The sequence below is a fragment of the Eptesicus fuscus genome, chromosome 8, assembly GCF_027574615.1.
Source record: "Eptesicus fuscus isolate TK198812 chromosome 8, DD_ASM_mEF_20220401, whole genome shotgun sequence".
In the NCBI taxonomy this organism is placed as follows: Eukaryota; Metazoa; Chordata; class Mammalia; order Chiroptera; family Vespertilionidae; genus Eptesicus; species Eptesicus fuscus.
Window position 1 is genome coordinate 28,641,404 of NC_072480.1, and position 17,055 is coordinate 28,658,458.

The following is a 17,055-nucleotide window of genomic DNA, read 5'->3' on the forward strand; positions in this document are numbered from 1 at the left end:
TTACACCCTTTTTTCTGTCTATAGTTTGCCATCAAAATTTCATCTAATTCCTACTGACACAGGGAGAAAAATCACACACAAAAAAACTGTCTATCACATCAGTTTTGTTTGACTTTCAAGAAATAGAACATTGCTCTGAAATGATTTAAACGTTACCAAGACATCTGAACACAGAGCAGCATTTTAAAAAACTAAATTGCATACCAGAGGTTAGCAAAGAACTGTAGATGATAACTAGTATCTCTACTGGAAATCATAGTCTAGTGTCAAGGCAAAGAGTTTTAAGTGCATTAACACCAGCATATTTTCTCAGAGCCAAAAATACAGCATTTTCCATATTCATTGTTATGATCAAACTATTTCAGAAAACATGGAGAAAATACTTTCCATTCCTATCACTATTTTCTGCACTATTCTCAAATATCCATAGGTAGAATTATATACAATCATTCATGACAATTGTTAGGATTTATTTAAAAGCAAACCCCAAGTTCAAACGTAAAGTTTGGGAGAAATGTTTAACAATATTCATTTGCTTAACAAACTAAGAGGCGATATTGAAATATAAAAGAAAAAACATCCCTGGAGATCAAGGTAAATTACAGCATGTACAACTTCTGTTTTGAAAAGTAATTTATGATGATTGCTTCATACACATGGCCTATGGCCTGGAGGGTTTGTTGATCTTGCCTGCAGTCCTCTTCTCATATATTAACATAAGGAAATAAATAAACAGATAAATAAATATCATTTAAGATACATTAATTCTATAAAATTTGTTCACACAGAAATATTTTACTAAAACATGGAAAGTGATAACTAAATAGAGTTTGTTTTTATTCGTCTCTAAATGAACTATAAGCATAAACAAAAAAAGAAAACAAAATTCTAAAGCACAGTGATAGACATTAAACGTAACCAATTCCCTTCTTAAATGCCCACTGACACTCAAACAAAATATTGTTCAGAGGGTTAAACAATATATATCAGAATTTTAAAAATATATCATTGAGCACACTGTCACCAAATATCAGGACATAACCAATTCTATATGTGTATTATTAGGAAATGCCATGATGTATAATTCTAATTTCTCAGCATCCTAGCTCTAGTTTTCTTATGACTTTTCCTATGCTAATCTCTATTATAAATGAAAAACAGTATGGATGTTCTTCAAAAAATTAAAAGCAGAACTACCTTATACCCCAGCAATCCCACTTCTGGGTATTTATCTGAAGAAACCCAAAACACCAATTCAAAACGATTAATACAACCCTATGTTCATTACAGCATTATTTACAATAGAGAAGTAACCTAAGTGTCCATCAATCAATAATTAAATAAAGAAGATGTGGTACATATACACAATAGAATTTTACTTGGTCATAAAAACATCTTATCATCTGTAACAACATGGATGGACCTAGAGGATATCATGCTAAGTGAAATAAGTCAGGCAGAAAAACACAAATACCATGTGATTTCACTTATATGAGGAATCTGAAAAACAAAATTAACAAACAAGCAAAATTGAACAGACTCATAGACACAGAGAACAGACTGATGGTTGCCAGAGAGAAGGGGAGTTAGGGGACTGAGTGAAAAGGGTGAATGGATTAAGAAGTACAAATTGGTAGTTACACAATACTCTTGGGTATTAAATTACAACAGAGAGAATAGTCAATAATATTGTAATCCTGTATACCTGAAACTAATATAATATTGAATGACAACTGTAATTTTGAAAAAATTCAAAATAAATGGAAAAATATTTTAGATATTTTCAGGATAAAGCAGGGGTTTCATTTTATATATAGACAGAGAGACACACACACATACATACACACACACTGAGTGGCCAGATTATTATGATCTCTGAACGCATAATAATCTGGCCACTCAGTGTGTGTGTGTGTGTGTGTGTGTGTGTGTGTACTAGAGGCCCAGTGCATGAATTCATGCATGGGTAGGGTCCTGCCAGCCTGGTCAGGGGGAGGGGACATGGGCGGTTGGATGGCCTGCCTGCTGGTGGAACTCCTGGTAGAGGGGACAATTTGCATATTAGCCTTTTATTATATAGGATATACACTGAGTGGCCAGATTATTATGCGTTCAGAGATCATAATAATCTGGCCACTCAGTGTATATCCTATTATTATAAAATTGTTTTACTAAAGTTCAGCAGTAAACACATCCTAGAATGATTTTAAATAATTCTAGCTTTTCTATAATGCCCTCCCTTGGATTATAGGTGGCACCTATGATTTGCTTCTAACCAGTAGAATATGACAAAGATAAGATGCCACTCCTTTGATTAAGTTACCTTATATAAGCCCTCATTTTATTAGACTGGACAAATAGACTTTCTTACTGGCCTTAAAGACATAAGCTGTTACGATGTGAACTCTCTGTGGAGAAAGCCATGTATCAGGGAACTGAGGGCTGCCTCTAGGTGCTAAAAGCTCTGGCCCAATCACCTCAAGAAACTGAATTCTATCAACAACATGAATGAATGAATCTGGAAGAGGACCCAGCTGAAACCTTGTGAGACCCTTGATACACTCCTGACCCAGCCACAGAAACTGTGAAGTAATAGAAGACTGTTGTTTACATCACTAAATTTGTTATGCAACATAGAAAACCAACAGATTTTTGTTGCTTCAAAATGATGTCAGCTATCTAATTATTCTTTTTCACTGGAGAAAATCAAAGCAGTCAAGCCTTTATCAAAGTGTGTAACTCACAGCCCCTACTGAAACTTTTCATACTGTGGCATCTTTTAAAATTTGCTTCTGCTTGTCTCCTGATGACTTAGGACAGTGGTCAGTAAACTGCGGCTCGCGAGCCACATGCGGCTTTTTGGCCCCTTGAGTGTGGCTCTTCCACAAAATACCACGGCCTGGCGAGTCTATTTTGAAGAAGTGGCATTAGAAGAAGTTTAAGTTTAAAAAATTTGGCTCTCAAAAGAAATTTCAATCGTTGTATTGTTGATATTTGGCTTTGTTGACTAATGAGTTTGCCGACCACTGACTTAGGAAGTAATGACTCACGTACATATACATGTATTTTTAACCCTGTAAAATTGTAAGGTATAGAACATTTTAAGAACTCCTAAACTTCAAGATATAATAAATTTAAAACCCAGATGAAAAAAGTCATGTCGCCCTAAAATAAAACAGAATGTTGGAAATATTAACATAAAAAGTTTAAGAATAATACTGGTAAATCACTATGGTATTTGAAAACTGAAATATCTCCAAAGTTAAAGATAAATTCCAAAAAGCCCAAGTGTACAAGACTAAAGAAAAAGACACTTGCTAAGTGCTAAATAGTCTGAATGTACTGTCAGGAGTGTCAGCTGAGGTGTAACTGCCGTTTATCAGTATTTGCTATGTGCCAGGGACTTTATGCCTTTCCTTTCACTAAATTCTTCCTATTAGGACTATATAATATAGATGTTTCCATTTGTAATTTATAAAGAAAGAAAAAATCTTTAAAAGGTTAAGTAACATTTTCAACTTTACCTATATCCAGTAAGTAACAGAACAGGGAACTAAACTTATAACTCTATAATTCAGAAGTTGAATTTTTAAAATATACAACAAATATATTTTAAAAATCCAGCTCTGCATCAGCTTATGTTCACTGTGGAACCTCCGTGGGACCTAGGTGGCCTCAATCTGAAACCCTGCTCATTGGCATGGCAGAGGGACACATTGTGAGCTAGCACACATGGTTTTCAATTAGAATAACTTCCACTCTTCTCATATTTCATTACCAAAGCCAGTCACACGATCACATATATACTCAACATAGCAGAGAAATATTCCTCCGTCAGGTAGGGGATGGAACTATTGGTAAACACTAAAACACTCCATACAAAGTGCTCATATATTCTAAGTCTTTGACTATTTATAAATGTTCATATATATGAAGAAATGCAAAGAAGAACTTCAGTAGTTATAACATATGAAACAGATTCAAAATTTAAAAATACAAAAATCAATTTCATTTTTAATAAACTTCTATAATTTTAAAAATAGCTAGCTTAAATAGAGAAAACACCAATAAAATAAATTAAGAGCAAATATATCTACATATGTATATTTCTATTTATCTAAACATAGTTATAGATATCTAGTTATAGCTATATGTTCTCAGTCACTCAGGAATCAAAGATCTCTAAAAGCTATTTTGTACAACTCTCTAATAGAAATTTTGAACACCTGAATAAAAGGGATGATTTCTAGAAAAACAAAACAAACTAAACCTGACTCAAAAAGATGTAAAAAAACCAATTATACTAAGAACTTTGAAAAACATTGGGAATATATAAGAGAACTATGCCATCCAAACAAAACACTTCATGGAAATAAAATTATGAGAAAATTAAATTTTAAGAATATGTAATTTTTATGAAACATAAAATGCTCTGGAGCACACAGAAATAATACATTATCCCAATTGTTAAATATAAACCCAGCATAAAGCCAAAACCAAAAAGTTTTGCCAAAGATGGCAAAAAGAAAGAAAACATGAGAAGAAGTATGGAAGGAGGAAAAGAGGTAAGAAAAGAAGACAGAGGGCAGAGAGAAACACTGACAGGTAAGAATGAATATTCTATCCATGAAAGTATGAAGAAGAAAAGAAAATTTATTGCTAGCTTTGAAGTTGCATCTCAAATTGAAAAAGTTATGGCAACAGTACATGATACATGCTTAGCTAAAATGGAAAAGGCATTGAATTTGTTAGGTGGAAACATGAACAAGAAAAGTATTCCAATTAATGGCAACAATGTGTTGCACCAGAAAGCACTCTAAAAGCAGGTCCATAGGAAGACTTCAACAGGAGATCCCCTAAACTGAGGGATCCATATAACTTTCATTACAATATAATATTATACTTTCTTCTAATTTATTATTAGTTATCTACACTAATAAAAGAGAAACATGCAAATTGACCTTACCTCCACTACATCCACCAGCCACACCCATCAGGCAATCAAGAGCGAGTATGCAAATTAACCCAACAAAGATGGCGGTGACCATGGAACTGGAGTGAGCAGGAGGCTTGGGTTGCACCTGGTGATGGAGGAGTCCAAGCTTCCCACCCGCCCTGGCCAGCCCTGGCCTCCGCTCAAGGCTACAAAGTTTCAATTATAGAAGATAAATAAATCCCAGATACCTGCTTTCAGCCAGCCCTGCCTCCACTCAAGGAGGCACTGAAAAAAGAAAAGAAAAAAAAGGAGGGGCTGGGAGCCTGGATCACAGGGGGGCGTGGCCAGCCTGAAAACAGCCCTCAGCTCCTCACCCAGACTAGCCACACTCCCATAGAGTGAGGGTCCCCCCTGGGGGGCTTGGCCAGCCTGAAAACATCCATCAGCCCCTCACCCAGGCTGGCAAGTCACCCCAGTGGAGACCCCCATCCTGAAGGGGGCTTGACCACCCTGAAAACGGCCCTCAGCCCCTCACCCAGGCTGCCCCATGTCCCAAGGGAACCCCCACCCTGATCTGGGGCACCCTTCAGGGCAAACCAGCTGGCCCCCACCCATGCACCAGGCCTCTATCTTATCTAGTAAAAGAGTAATATGCAAATTGACCATCACTCCAACACACATGATGGCCACCCCCATGTGGTCAAAGATGGCTACCCCCATGTGGACACAAGATGGCCACCAAAGATGGCCGGCAGGGGAGGGCAGTTGCGGGCAATCAGGCCAGCAGGGGAGGGCATTTGGGAGGGACCAGGCCTATAAGGGAGGCAGTTGGGGGTGATCAGGCATGCAGGGGAGGGCATTGGGGGAGACCACACCTTCAGGGGAGGGGAGTTGAGGGGGACCAGGCCTGCAGGGGAGGGCAGTTAGGGGGCAACCAGGCCTGCAGGGGAGGGCAGTTGGGGGTGACCAGGCCAGCAGTGGAGGGTAGTTAGGGGCAATCGGGCCAGCAGGAGAGCAGTTAGACGTCGATCAGGCTGGCAGTGGAGTGGTTAGGGGGTGATCAGGCAGGCAGGCAGGTGAGCAGTTGGGAGCCAGCAGTCCTGGATTGTGAGAGGGATGTCCAACTGCCCATTTAGTCCTGATGTCACTCAGATTGGGCCTAAACGGACAGTGGGACAACCCTTGAGGGGTCCCAGATTGGAGAGGGTGCAGGCTGGGCTGAGGGACACACACACACCCCCCATGCATGAATTTCATGCACCGGGCCTCTAGTGTCTAATAAAATCTCATGATCTGATATTGATAATTTGATTAGTTATATTTTATTTTTTACTAGAAGCCCGATACATGAAGATTCCTGCTAGAATGGGCTTTCCTTTCTCTGGCTTCCGGCACCGCCTTTCCACTCCAGGCCAGCCCCTTTCTGCTCAGGCCCCGGAGCCGCCTCTTTCCATTCTGGCTCTGCTTTCCCATGCTGCCCAGAGGTCCTGAGAGATGGGGGTGGGGCAGAACTCCTGCATCGTCGCCATGGTGACCACGCAAGTGTCCCACCCCCATCACTTGGCACCTGTGTATGCAAATTAACCGCCATCTTTGTTGGGTTAATTTGCATATCACTCCTGATTGGCTGGTGGTGAAGCGGAGGTACAGTCAATTTACATGTTTGTCTATTATTAGGTAAGATTATGACTAACATAGAGTTACTGAATGCGAGGGCTGACCCACAGACCCTGAACGACGGATGAATGATTACCCTAACACACATTTCTGTGAAAGAGAGGGCTAAGGCACTACTTGGCCATCACTGCCAAGTCGCCCTGTTTGCCTGCCTCCTTTGGCTTTTATTGTCAAACAGCTTGAACTAAAATTAACCTCTAGATACAATCAGCAGGGTAAGCATCCTTGAGAAAGTATATGCTTCTACACGATCAGGTCTTTAAAAACTAAACACAGAGATTCTAACAAAACACCCCAGGGGATCAGACTTGTTGGGAAAAGTCAAGGTAGGAGCTGCCACCTTTGGCAAGGTCCTCTCAGAGGCCCTCGACCTTTCAAAGAATCCTCCTTACAGACATTCCAACCAAGTCCCATGCTTCCCCACAACTGAAACTTTAGGCTAGCCTGAAGTTACACATACATACATGATCTATTAAAAATAATAGACTTAGCCCAGCTGGTATGACTCAGTTGATTGGAGCATCAAACCGCATACCAAAAGGTTAGAATTTCAATTCTGGGTTAGGGCATGTACCCCGGTAGGACTTGTGTGGAGGGCAACCAATCAATGTTCTCTCTCACATCGATGTTTCTCTCTCTTTCTTTCCCTTCCCCTCTCTCTAAAAGCATATCCATGGGTGAGGATTAAAAACGATAGACATGGGACATTAAGTTAAATTGATGAAAGGAGTAAGTGGTTTAATGTATATTAAAAGCAGAAATCATCATTTGAACACAATGTACTAATTACAAATGTAATTAGAAGTTTGGAAATATAATCAGAATCAGAACAGTTTTTCTATAGAATAATAGAATTTTAGGTCTTAAAGAAACCTCAAGAGATTATATTATTTACCTCTTTCCTTTTACATATAAATAATCAGGGTGAGTGACGGTTATTAACTAACCCAAGATTACATAGCTAATTAGTATTGAGCTGAATCTGGATGCTGGGTCTCCTATTAGACCACTGGAACTTTACTCTATTTATCCAAATCATCTCGAATCTATATAGGCAGCAAAATGCACCTAGCAGGGCCAATGAGGTTGCTTTAATAGTTGAAAGCAATAAATTTAATTTTTCAACAATGAATATGTAATTAAGACTTTTCATTCAGTTTATAATAATACAATTTTGCTTTACAACCAAAAAGTAAATAAATTTCCCATTATCATAAAACAGTAAATGTGATGGTTAATTTTGAGTTAACTTACTTGACTGGTCTACTGGATGCCCAGATATAGGTAAAACATTATTCTGGCTCTGTCTGTGAGAGTGTTTTCGGAAGCAATTATCATTTGATTCAATATACTGAGTCAAGATATTCACTCTCACCAATGTGGGTGGGCATCAATCAATTCACTGAAGGGCTAAATAAAACAAAAAAGCAAAGAAAGGGAAAATTTTCTCTCTCATCCCTTGAGGTGGGATATCCATCTTTTCCAGCCCTCTCACATTGGTACTCCTGGTTCTCAGGCCTTTGGACTCCGACTGAATTACATCCCCAGCTTTCCTGGTTCTGCAGCTTGCAGAGGGAAGATTGTGGGGCTTCGTGGCTTCCATAACTGCATGAGTCAATTCCTGCAATAAACCACTGTAGGTATCCTATTGATTCTGTTTCTCTGGCGAATGCTGACTTATATAGTAAACTTTTGAAATTTTCTTATGACTCATTTGGCACTCTATTGCATTGTTCAGACAATTTGTGTTGGGAATCAGAAGTAAAGTGGTATCATAAAAGCCAAAATATAGAGGTCTTGAGGAACAAAAGTATGAATGAATTGCAATTTGAAGAAAACCTGAACTTCTAAGCATGTAGACAAGTACCTTTGAAAAAATTTCTCTACTACATATCTTCTTAGTGATATAGCATTTTATTTTCTGAATTCTCTACTATTGTGCCAATAACAAATCTAGTTGTAAAATATAAAATGATGTCTTCAATTTCTTTTGAACTTCACAATGAAGATAGGCCCTGAGATTTCTTCAGAAGCAGAGTGACTTTAAAAAGAAAGAAAAATAAACTCATAAGACTTGTTAGTGAATATAGTTATACACCCTTCTCTTACTTCTCAGGTGCACTCAGACAATGTTATTTAACTCATCTTGTTCTTGGGGGTTCCAGTCTCCTGTTTCCTATTAGAGACTGTCAGTATTGTCAGAATCCAGTGTTCTTTGTGCTGGGGTTTTAATACAGTTCTAAAATTATGTTTCAACCAGATTCTATCTCAGTGATGATTACCTCACTTGTAAAAAGATGTTTAAGACAAATAGAAACATTTTCCTCTAATTCCTAAATTGGTGGTTTCTCTTAACATCAGATTTTAGATAAACAATTTAAAGATTGTTTACAATTAATAATAAATGCTACCATATGATTACATCGAATAAATGTTGAAGGAATCAGAAAATCACCATTTGGCAACTTCCAAAATAATAACTGCTTTAGGTACAAATCATCATTGCATAGTAAAACTAGTGGAGAAACATACTGAACTCCAGGGCATTTGCATAATCTCAAAAGACTTTATCACAAGAAACTTTCTTATTACAAAGGGAGAATAAGTAATTCCACAGTGGAAATGTTGGGCACACCACCTTCATCTAGTGATCAAAATTAATATCACCATTAGTGGTGATATCACTCTCATGTGTTTTCTCTGTTTATTTGTTTGTTTGATTGATTGTTTTTGCCAAAAGGGTATAAACTAAACTTAATTTTGAGAAAAACTTGGCCAAACCAAAACTAAGGAACATTCTACAAAATCACTCGCCTATATTCTTTAAAATGTGAAGATTGTGAAAGACAAAAAAGAGAGAAGATTTTTGTTGTGTTTTTGTTTTGTTTTTTCAGATTGAAGGAAACTAAAGTAACCTCACAACTAAATGAAATGTATGATTCTGGATTAGATTTTGGACAAGAGAACGTTTTTTTCCCTTTTTCTATGAAGAACATTAATGAGGTAAGTGATAAAACTTGATTGAGATCATAGATTAGGTGATAGTGTTATATATATATATATATATATGTTGGTTTCTAATTTTGATAATTCTACTGTGGTTATATAAGAGAATGTTATTATTCTCAGGAAATACATGTCAAAGTATATAGGAGTGAAGGGAATTCCTGTCTACAACTTTCAAATGTTTCAGAAAAAATATATTATGAGTTATTTATTTCAGAATAGTATATAGTATAGTTTTAGAATTATAGTGAAAATTATATGAGGATATGCTGTGCTATTTTTGCAACTCAAGTCTTAAATTATTTAAAAAATAAATAGCTGAAAAGTGATCATATAGTTGGCATCTAATAGATTGTTTTGATGATAATTTATTTGACTAAAATCACAGTTATTGAATGCCTATTATGAAGCAGTAATTGTGTTGGGTTTCTCATGAGGTATTTCAGGTAATTTTCAAATGATCCTGTAACTAGGGCATTGTTATAACAATTAAATAGATAGTTATTATATTAACTCATGCTTAGGGAATAATCACTTAACTGGGAATTGTTCAAGTCACATAACCAAACAATTGCAGAGATAAGATTTGAGCTGGGATGGCCTAATTTTTTAAAAAAGATTTTTATTGATTTTTGGAGAGGAAGGGAGAAGGAGAGAAACATCTATGTGAGTACAAAACATTGATGCCCTGCCTTCAGTACACTCTCTACTGGGCATTGAGCCCACAACCCGGGCATGTACTCTGACTAGGAATTCAGTAGGTAACCTTTTGGTGCATAGGAAAATGCCCAACTGACTGAGCCATGCCAGCCAAGGAGAGATGGCCTAATTTTATTTCCAGTATTCTCTCACTATACCAGACCATAAAATTACATTGTAGCAAATGACTTCACCTTTCAAGAGTAATGGGTAGCTTTAGAGATAAATGTATGAAGAGATATATCAAGAAATAGTTTTAATCTCCTAGGTCATAATGTCAACACATCATTAGAATTGTAGATCCCAAAGGTTGGTGAGTTCCTTGGACAGAAACTTGATGCCTGTTTTTGAAGCATCTGGAAGAATGTGCACATAGTAGTACTTAGTGGATGTTTGTTTACTAACTAAGTGAACTTGAAGAAAAATTTTTAGATAAGAAATGTGAAAAAGTGTTGAAGAACAGGGCAGGGAGATTATCAGAGTACTCTGATCATAACAAGATAAGAGTTAGGGAAAGTAGATACCAGATGCAGATTTCATTTGCAGTGACTAGAAACCATATCTCCCTCTGGTCAGTAAGTACTGAGGTTGCTTTGACACTGTGTATCACTTGAAGGAGGAATAAAGTAAGACAAACAAACCCACCTTGAGACCCATCGCTTTTGAAAGGTAGGACTGGAGGCAACAATCTCAACTGTGGTGGGGAGTCAAGAGGAGACATCAGTTTTGAAGTGAAAGTTGAAAGGAATTGCTATGTGCAGTGGAGTCATGGAAAATTCTGGGAAACTGAACACAGATATAAAGGTCACCCAATGGCTTCAATTTTTCAGGATAGCAGAAAACATCATCACTGGTTGCCAATGTGATAAATGAGTTCAGAAGTCAAGAGAACTCAACAATTTTCGTTATTTATTTGCATTCTCTTCCTTATATGTCTGACATCTGTGCAATCTATTTTATTTTTTGTTATTTAGATAAAGCCTCACGATGGTTTTAAGAAATTAATCATTCAAATATTTGACAAGGTGGGATGAAGCAGACATGGTTTGCCTGTGGAAACTTATAAAAGGTTGAATGCAGGGATGAGGCACAAATGAATGAATTTTAATCACATTAGATTTAGTTTAGATTTTGGCCTAGACCTAGGTGCAACTTTTTTTTTTTTTAATCGTTTTTAGGATATTACTCTGTGGCCAGTGTGCAAAATAATGAATATACTTCTTATCACTCTTTCAGGACTGAACAACTATAATGAGCACAAAATCATTTCCCAAAGCAACCAATGAGGTGGCTCCTATGTCAGGAAAATTTCCTGTGGTTATCTCATGCATGCCAAGTGTAACCCTGAAGCTCAAGGTAGCACAGTCCTGGCAACCCCCAGACAAAGTATGCACAAGATTTCAGACATGACAACTTTGGTCCAATTGGATCATGTAGCTGTCTTATTATTTTCAATATCAACTTAAGTGAGGAAAAAATAGACTTTTCAGTCACAACTGAAACTAAATGATCAATTCATGATAAGTAATGCAGCAACCTGTGATTCAAATATTTAGAGATTCCATTTATTTACTAGTTTTCAAGTATTTCTGTTGGATTTTTAATCAATAGGTACAATACTTCAGCAAACAAAACTTTTCTAAATTTGAAAGTAAAAACCCACTGAAATGAGCTTTGATTACATCTAGTATTGTTAGAAATAAAGTGGGAAGTATTACCACCTTAAGACAACATTTTCATGAAATAGCAATGCAATATTCCTTTCCAAGTTGATGAAGCATAGTGTACTTTTGGATACCAGTTCAGTAGTGCAGATACAACTCAGTGATATGGGCTGATTATAACATTGCTGATATCATTGACATTAATAGGTTTATCTAATGAAGAAAAAAGAAGAACAACAGATTATGAGGTATGTTGTGATTGAGGTATTGTGCTTGTGCTTTTTGTTTTCATTTTGTTAACTGCCCTCCCCAAGAATTTTATAAATCAAACTAAAGGCCAGGTATACAAAATTTGTGCACTTTTTTGGGGGGAGGAGGGGGTGTGATCCCCTCAGTCCAGACTGCACCTTCTCATAGTCCAGGACCCTTGGGGTGTGTCCGACTGCTGGTTTAGGCCCACTCCCCGGGATCAAACCTAAGCTGGCAGTCGGACATCCCTCTCACAGTCCGGGACCCCTTGCTCCTTACCGCCTGCCTGCTCGCTACTTCTTACTGCTTGGCTCGCTGTTCCTTAGTGCTGCCACGGAGGCAGGAGAGGCTCCCACCATAGCCGCTGTGCTCGCCAGCCATGAGCCCAGCTTCTGTCTGAGTGGCGCTCCCCCTGTGGGAGTGCAATGACCACCAGGGGGCAGATCCTGAATTGAGCATCTGCCCCCTGTTGGTCAGTGCATGTCATAGCAACCAGTCATTCTGCCAGTCATTCCATTGGTCGTTCCGCTGTTCAGTTGATTTGCATATTAGGCTTTTATTATATAGGATTACATTTAAAATAATAGAGAGAATATTGCTGGTTGAATTTTGGATATGTAACCCATGGTAGTAATAGTTAGGAAAAGTGTTTATGACTGTCTACTTTGAATCTCACTATAGGTAGGCTGACTGTGTCCCCTATATTTGTAAGGATATCCTTAATTTTTACTGTGTCCATGGCTTTGCAACCATGTCTACTTACTGTTTGTCTGATATAGCACTATAGGAAAATAATTCTGCTTTCTTCTTATTGCTTAGTTTATTATTTCACTGTGATATTTGTCAAATGCCACTGAGTTATAAAGACATTTACTACTAGTACTAATATTTTCAAGACAACCAGAAAACTTCAATTTAGTAGATATAAACTATTATTCTTTCTTATTTTTTGTGATGGTAAATAATATTCTTCATTTAAGAAAGTTAAACAAATATGAATTAATGGAAATCAAATATGAATTCTTTTTTATTAACAACTGACTCTTTCCCTTTGGTATTTTCTTCTGAGTTCTCATTACAAATTTTTAGCCTAAGGTCTATTGAATATCATTCAAACCCTTTAGAAATTTAGGTGTCAAATTCTTCTAGGTGTATATTTTAACACTCCAGGCTTGTTTGAAACATTTATTCCCTTTGGATCTTTCAGTGCCATGCTTTTAATCACTTTGCCTTGAAAAACTTACATTAAAAATTCTTTTCACGAAAAGCCTTATATTTTTATTTTATTCTCTTTGCCCTTCCCTGTACAAATTCACTTCTGCCAGTTTCTTTTGATATCAAGGGGATAAACACTATATCAAATGAGTTCCTTTCCCCCTTATAATACAAGATGTTTTGTGAGGGGGTGGTGATGGCAACGAGCATTGAGACTTATGAGGCAATATGAAGACAGCCTCTGGGTGACTTATCACTGATTCCTTTCAGGTGTAAGATTTGTATAATTTTATATAGAAAGATAAATTCTTACTTTTTCCACATATATGTCATAAAACAATGGCTGAGTTGGGCACATCTTTTTAAAAATAGTTTATTCTTTCTTGTTATTTAACTTATTTTGTATTCAGCTATCAAAATGCTCACTCCATAGATGTATTTATCAGTACTGTTCTCCCTTTACCCAAGTGTAAAAATCTTTTGTCTTATTACCCTTTTTTCTTTAGATATCAATATATTAGGTGAGATAACTAGTCATTTTGCCACTTTCCAGGTCTTACTTTGCTCAATTATTATTTCCATTTACAATTGCTCTGGTATTTCAAACCAGTTACTTTGCAGTGTTTTCCCTGAACTTGTTGTTTTCCCTTGGGTTTGAATGCAGTCAGTTCCTCAGCGCAGATGCACTTGGGCTTGTGCAAGCTCTGGGTAGGGCATGCATGAAGAAGATGACAGTCGGACACTTAAGCAGATGCGAGGTGGCAAATGGAGGAGGGAGCCTTCAACTAAGTGGCAGAAGGACACCGTGAAGCAAAGCTCAAGCAGCGAGGCATGGTTGTGAACCCCTGGGACATGTCAGCAAGACCCACTGCAATAGGAACTCAGGGCCTCACCTAGTAATTCCAAAATAACAGCCAACTTCACTGTCTCTGAAGGCAAGTCTTTTCAATACAAGCACATAACTGCTTGGTTTGGTGTAAAGGGAGATCTTCTGTTCACTAGATGAGCAGTGTTTGCTGGTTGAGTATCAGTTTTCTTAACTCTAATGGTAATATTTAATTCAAACTATTTTATATCTAAAACGTTTAGTCTACTGCATGGTGACAAAGTCATTTAACTTACACATGAAATGCTCTTACTTTCCCTCGGTTAGTAAGTATACATCTGATAGAATGATGTTATCGCCTTAAAGACAATTTGCAGAAAGATTTGGAAAAAAATCTGAAATTCCCACTGTGGAATAAATAGTTCAAAGATACCTACAATCAGACAAAAACATTGTGTATACAAAAATATTGTGTATACTAAGAAATTTGGCATTGCAGAAATATTATATTTAAAATTTAACATTTTATTAGTCTAGGGCTAAAACATAGAGATTGACATTTGAAACTTAAGCTTCAGAAACTTAATGTTTCCTAGACTGTCTGTAAACAAACATGTATTTATTCATTAAAGCAAATAGTTATTGAGTATCAAATTTGTACATAGCAGTGGACTGAGCTTTTAGTGGGATAGCATAATAAACCATGCTGTTTCTTATGATGCTATCCATTTATTAGAAAATGAAAAAAACACACATTAATATAGCATGGAGTGAAAGGGGACAAATGAAAACACTACATTTGAGATAGTAAACTCAGCAGCTGTATGGGGGACAGATTGGGGTTGAAGGAGTGAATAAAAATATCCCCCTCATGAGAGTGGTCAGCACCATTAGGTAGTGGCATGACTATCCTGATGTCATGAAGAGCTTCAAAAGTGCCTGATTCCATGCTGTTTTCTGAATACTATGCACAAATGGTGCAGAGTCCTGGATTAATTAGATCACAATATACAAGGGGTTCACCTTCTAGAAAGATTCAGAGAACTTCACGAACCTGATTAAATTCTTCATTTTTATGAGGAAGCATGTTATTGGGTAAATCAAAGCAGAGACAGATGGAATAAGTTATAGGTTAAAGCCAAGGAAACATAGGGAATTATTATATATATATATATATATATATATATTTGTTGGACTCCCCATGCAGGCTTTCAAACAAGTCAGCTGCCCAGCATTATGAGAATCCATGGGTGTTCAGAACTTGACCTATGATTTTAATTCTTGGAGACTGAACATACTCATATCAGGTTTGGTGATGCTGCAGAGACGTAAGAACTGCCTTTCCTAGGAGAATGGCTGGGATCTCAATAGTGTCATATGGACATCATGATATCCATGCTGATCAAAGTTGCTGTAGTTCCATTCCCTGCTTCATGACCTATGGATAATGTTGTAGGAACTTGGAGGTTTTGTTTATAAAGCCTTCTCAGCTCAATAATACTAATGATCATTATGCAAAGTGTCCCAAAAAATGTATACACACTTTAACAGTGATAGTTCAATTTTGAAAATGAATTGTATTTTAATAAATGCTGCCTTTATAATTATTAAAAAAATGTGTTTCTAAATTTTTGGGACACTCTATCCTACCTAATAATAGACAAATATGCAAATTGACCATACCTCTGACACACCCACAAGCCTCGCCCACAAGCCACATCCACCATCCAATCAGAGCGAGTATGCAAATTAACCCAAACCAAGATGAGAGCAAGGTTTCCTAGGTAACAGAGAAAGCCAAGCTTTCTGCCTGCCCTTTCCAGGCCTAAGCCTCCACTCAAGCTACAAAGTTTCAATTATAGAAGGTAAAAAAATTCAAACAAATGGCGGCAGAATGGAGCTTGAGAGAGCAGGCCAGGGTTGCCGCTGGCAACAGGGAAAGCAAAGCTTTCCACACACCCTGGCGGGGCCCACCTGCTTAAGGCAACAAAGTTTCAATTATAACCCCAACAGAAATGGCTGCCGGCCTCAGAGGGAGGCCCAGGCTTGGCTCTGCTCCAGGCTACAAAGTTTCAATTCTAGAAGGAAAATAAATTCCAGATACCAGGGCCTCCGCTTGGGTTTCCAGGGGGTGTGGCCGGCCTGCAAACCACCACAGGCACCTCGCTCAGGTCGCCCCACGCCCCAAGGGAACCCCCACCTGATCCAGGACACCCTTCAGGGCAAACCAGCTGGCCCCCACCCTGTACCAGGCCTCTATCCTATCTAATAAAAGAGTAATATGCAGATTGATCATCACTGCAACACACAATATAGCTTCCCCCATGTGGTCAAAGATCCTGTCCCCATGTGGACACAAGATGTCCACCACAAGATGGCCAGCAGGAGAGGGCAGTTGGAAGGCACCCGGCCTGCAAGGGAGGGCAGTTGAGAAGGATCAACCCTGCAGGAGAGGGCAGTTAGGGGTGACCAGGCCAGCAGAGGAGGGAAGTTGGGGGCAAACAGGCTGGCAGCAGAGTGGTTAGGGGGTGATCAGGCTGGCAGGCAGAAGTGGTTAGGGGCAATCAGGAAGGCAGGCAGGCAAGCAGTTGGGAGCCAGCAGTCCTGGATTATGAGAGGAATGTCCGACTGCCCATTTAGGCCCGATCCCACTGAGATCGGGTCTAAACAGGCAATCGGACATCCCTCGAGGGGTCCCAGATTGGAGAGTGTGCAGGCTGGGCTGAGGGACAACCCCCCTCCGTGCACGAATTTTGTGCACTGGGCCTCTAGTATTTTAATGT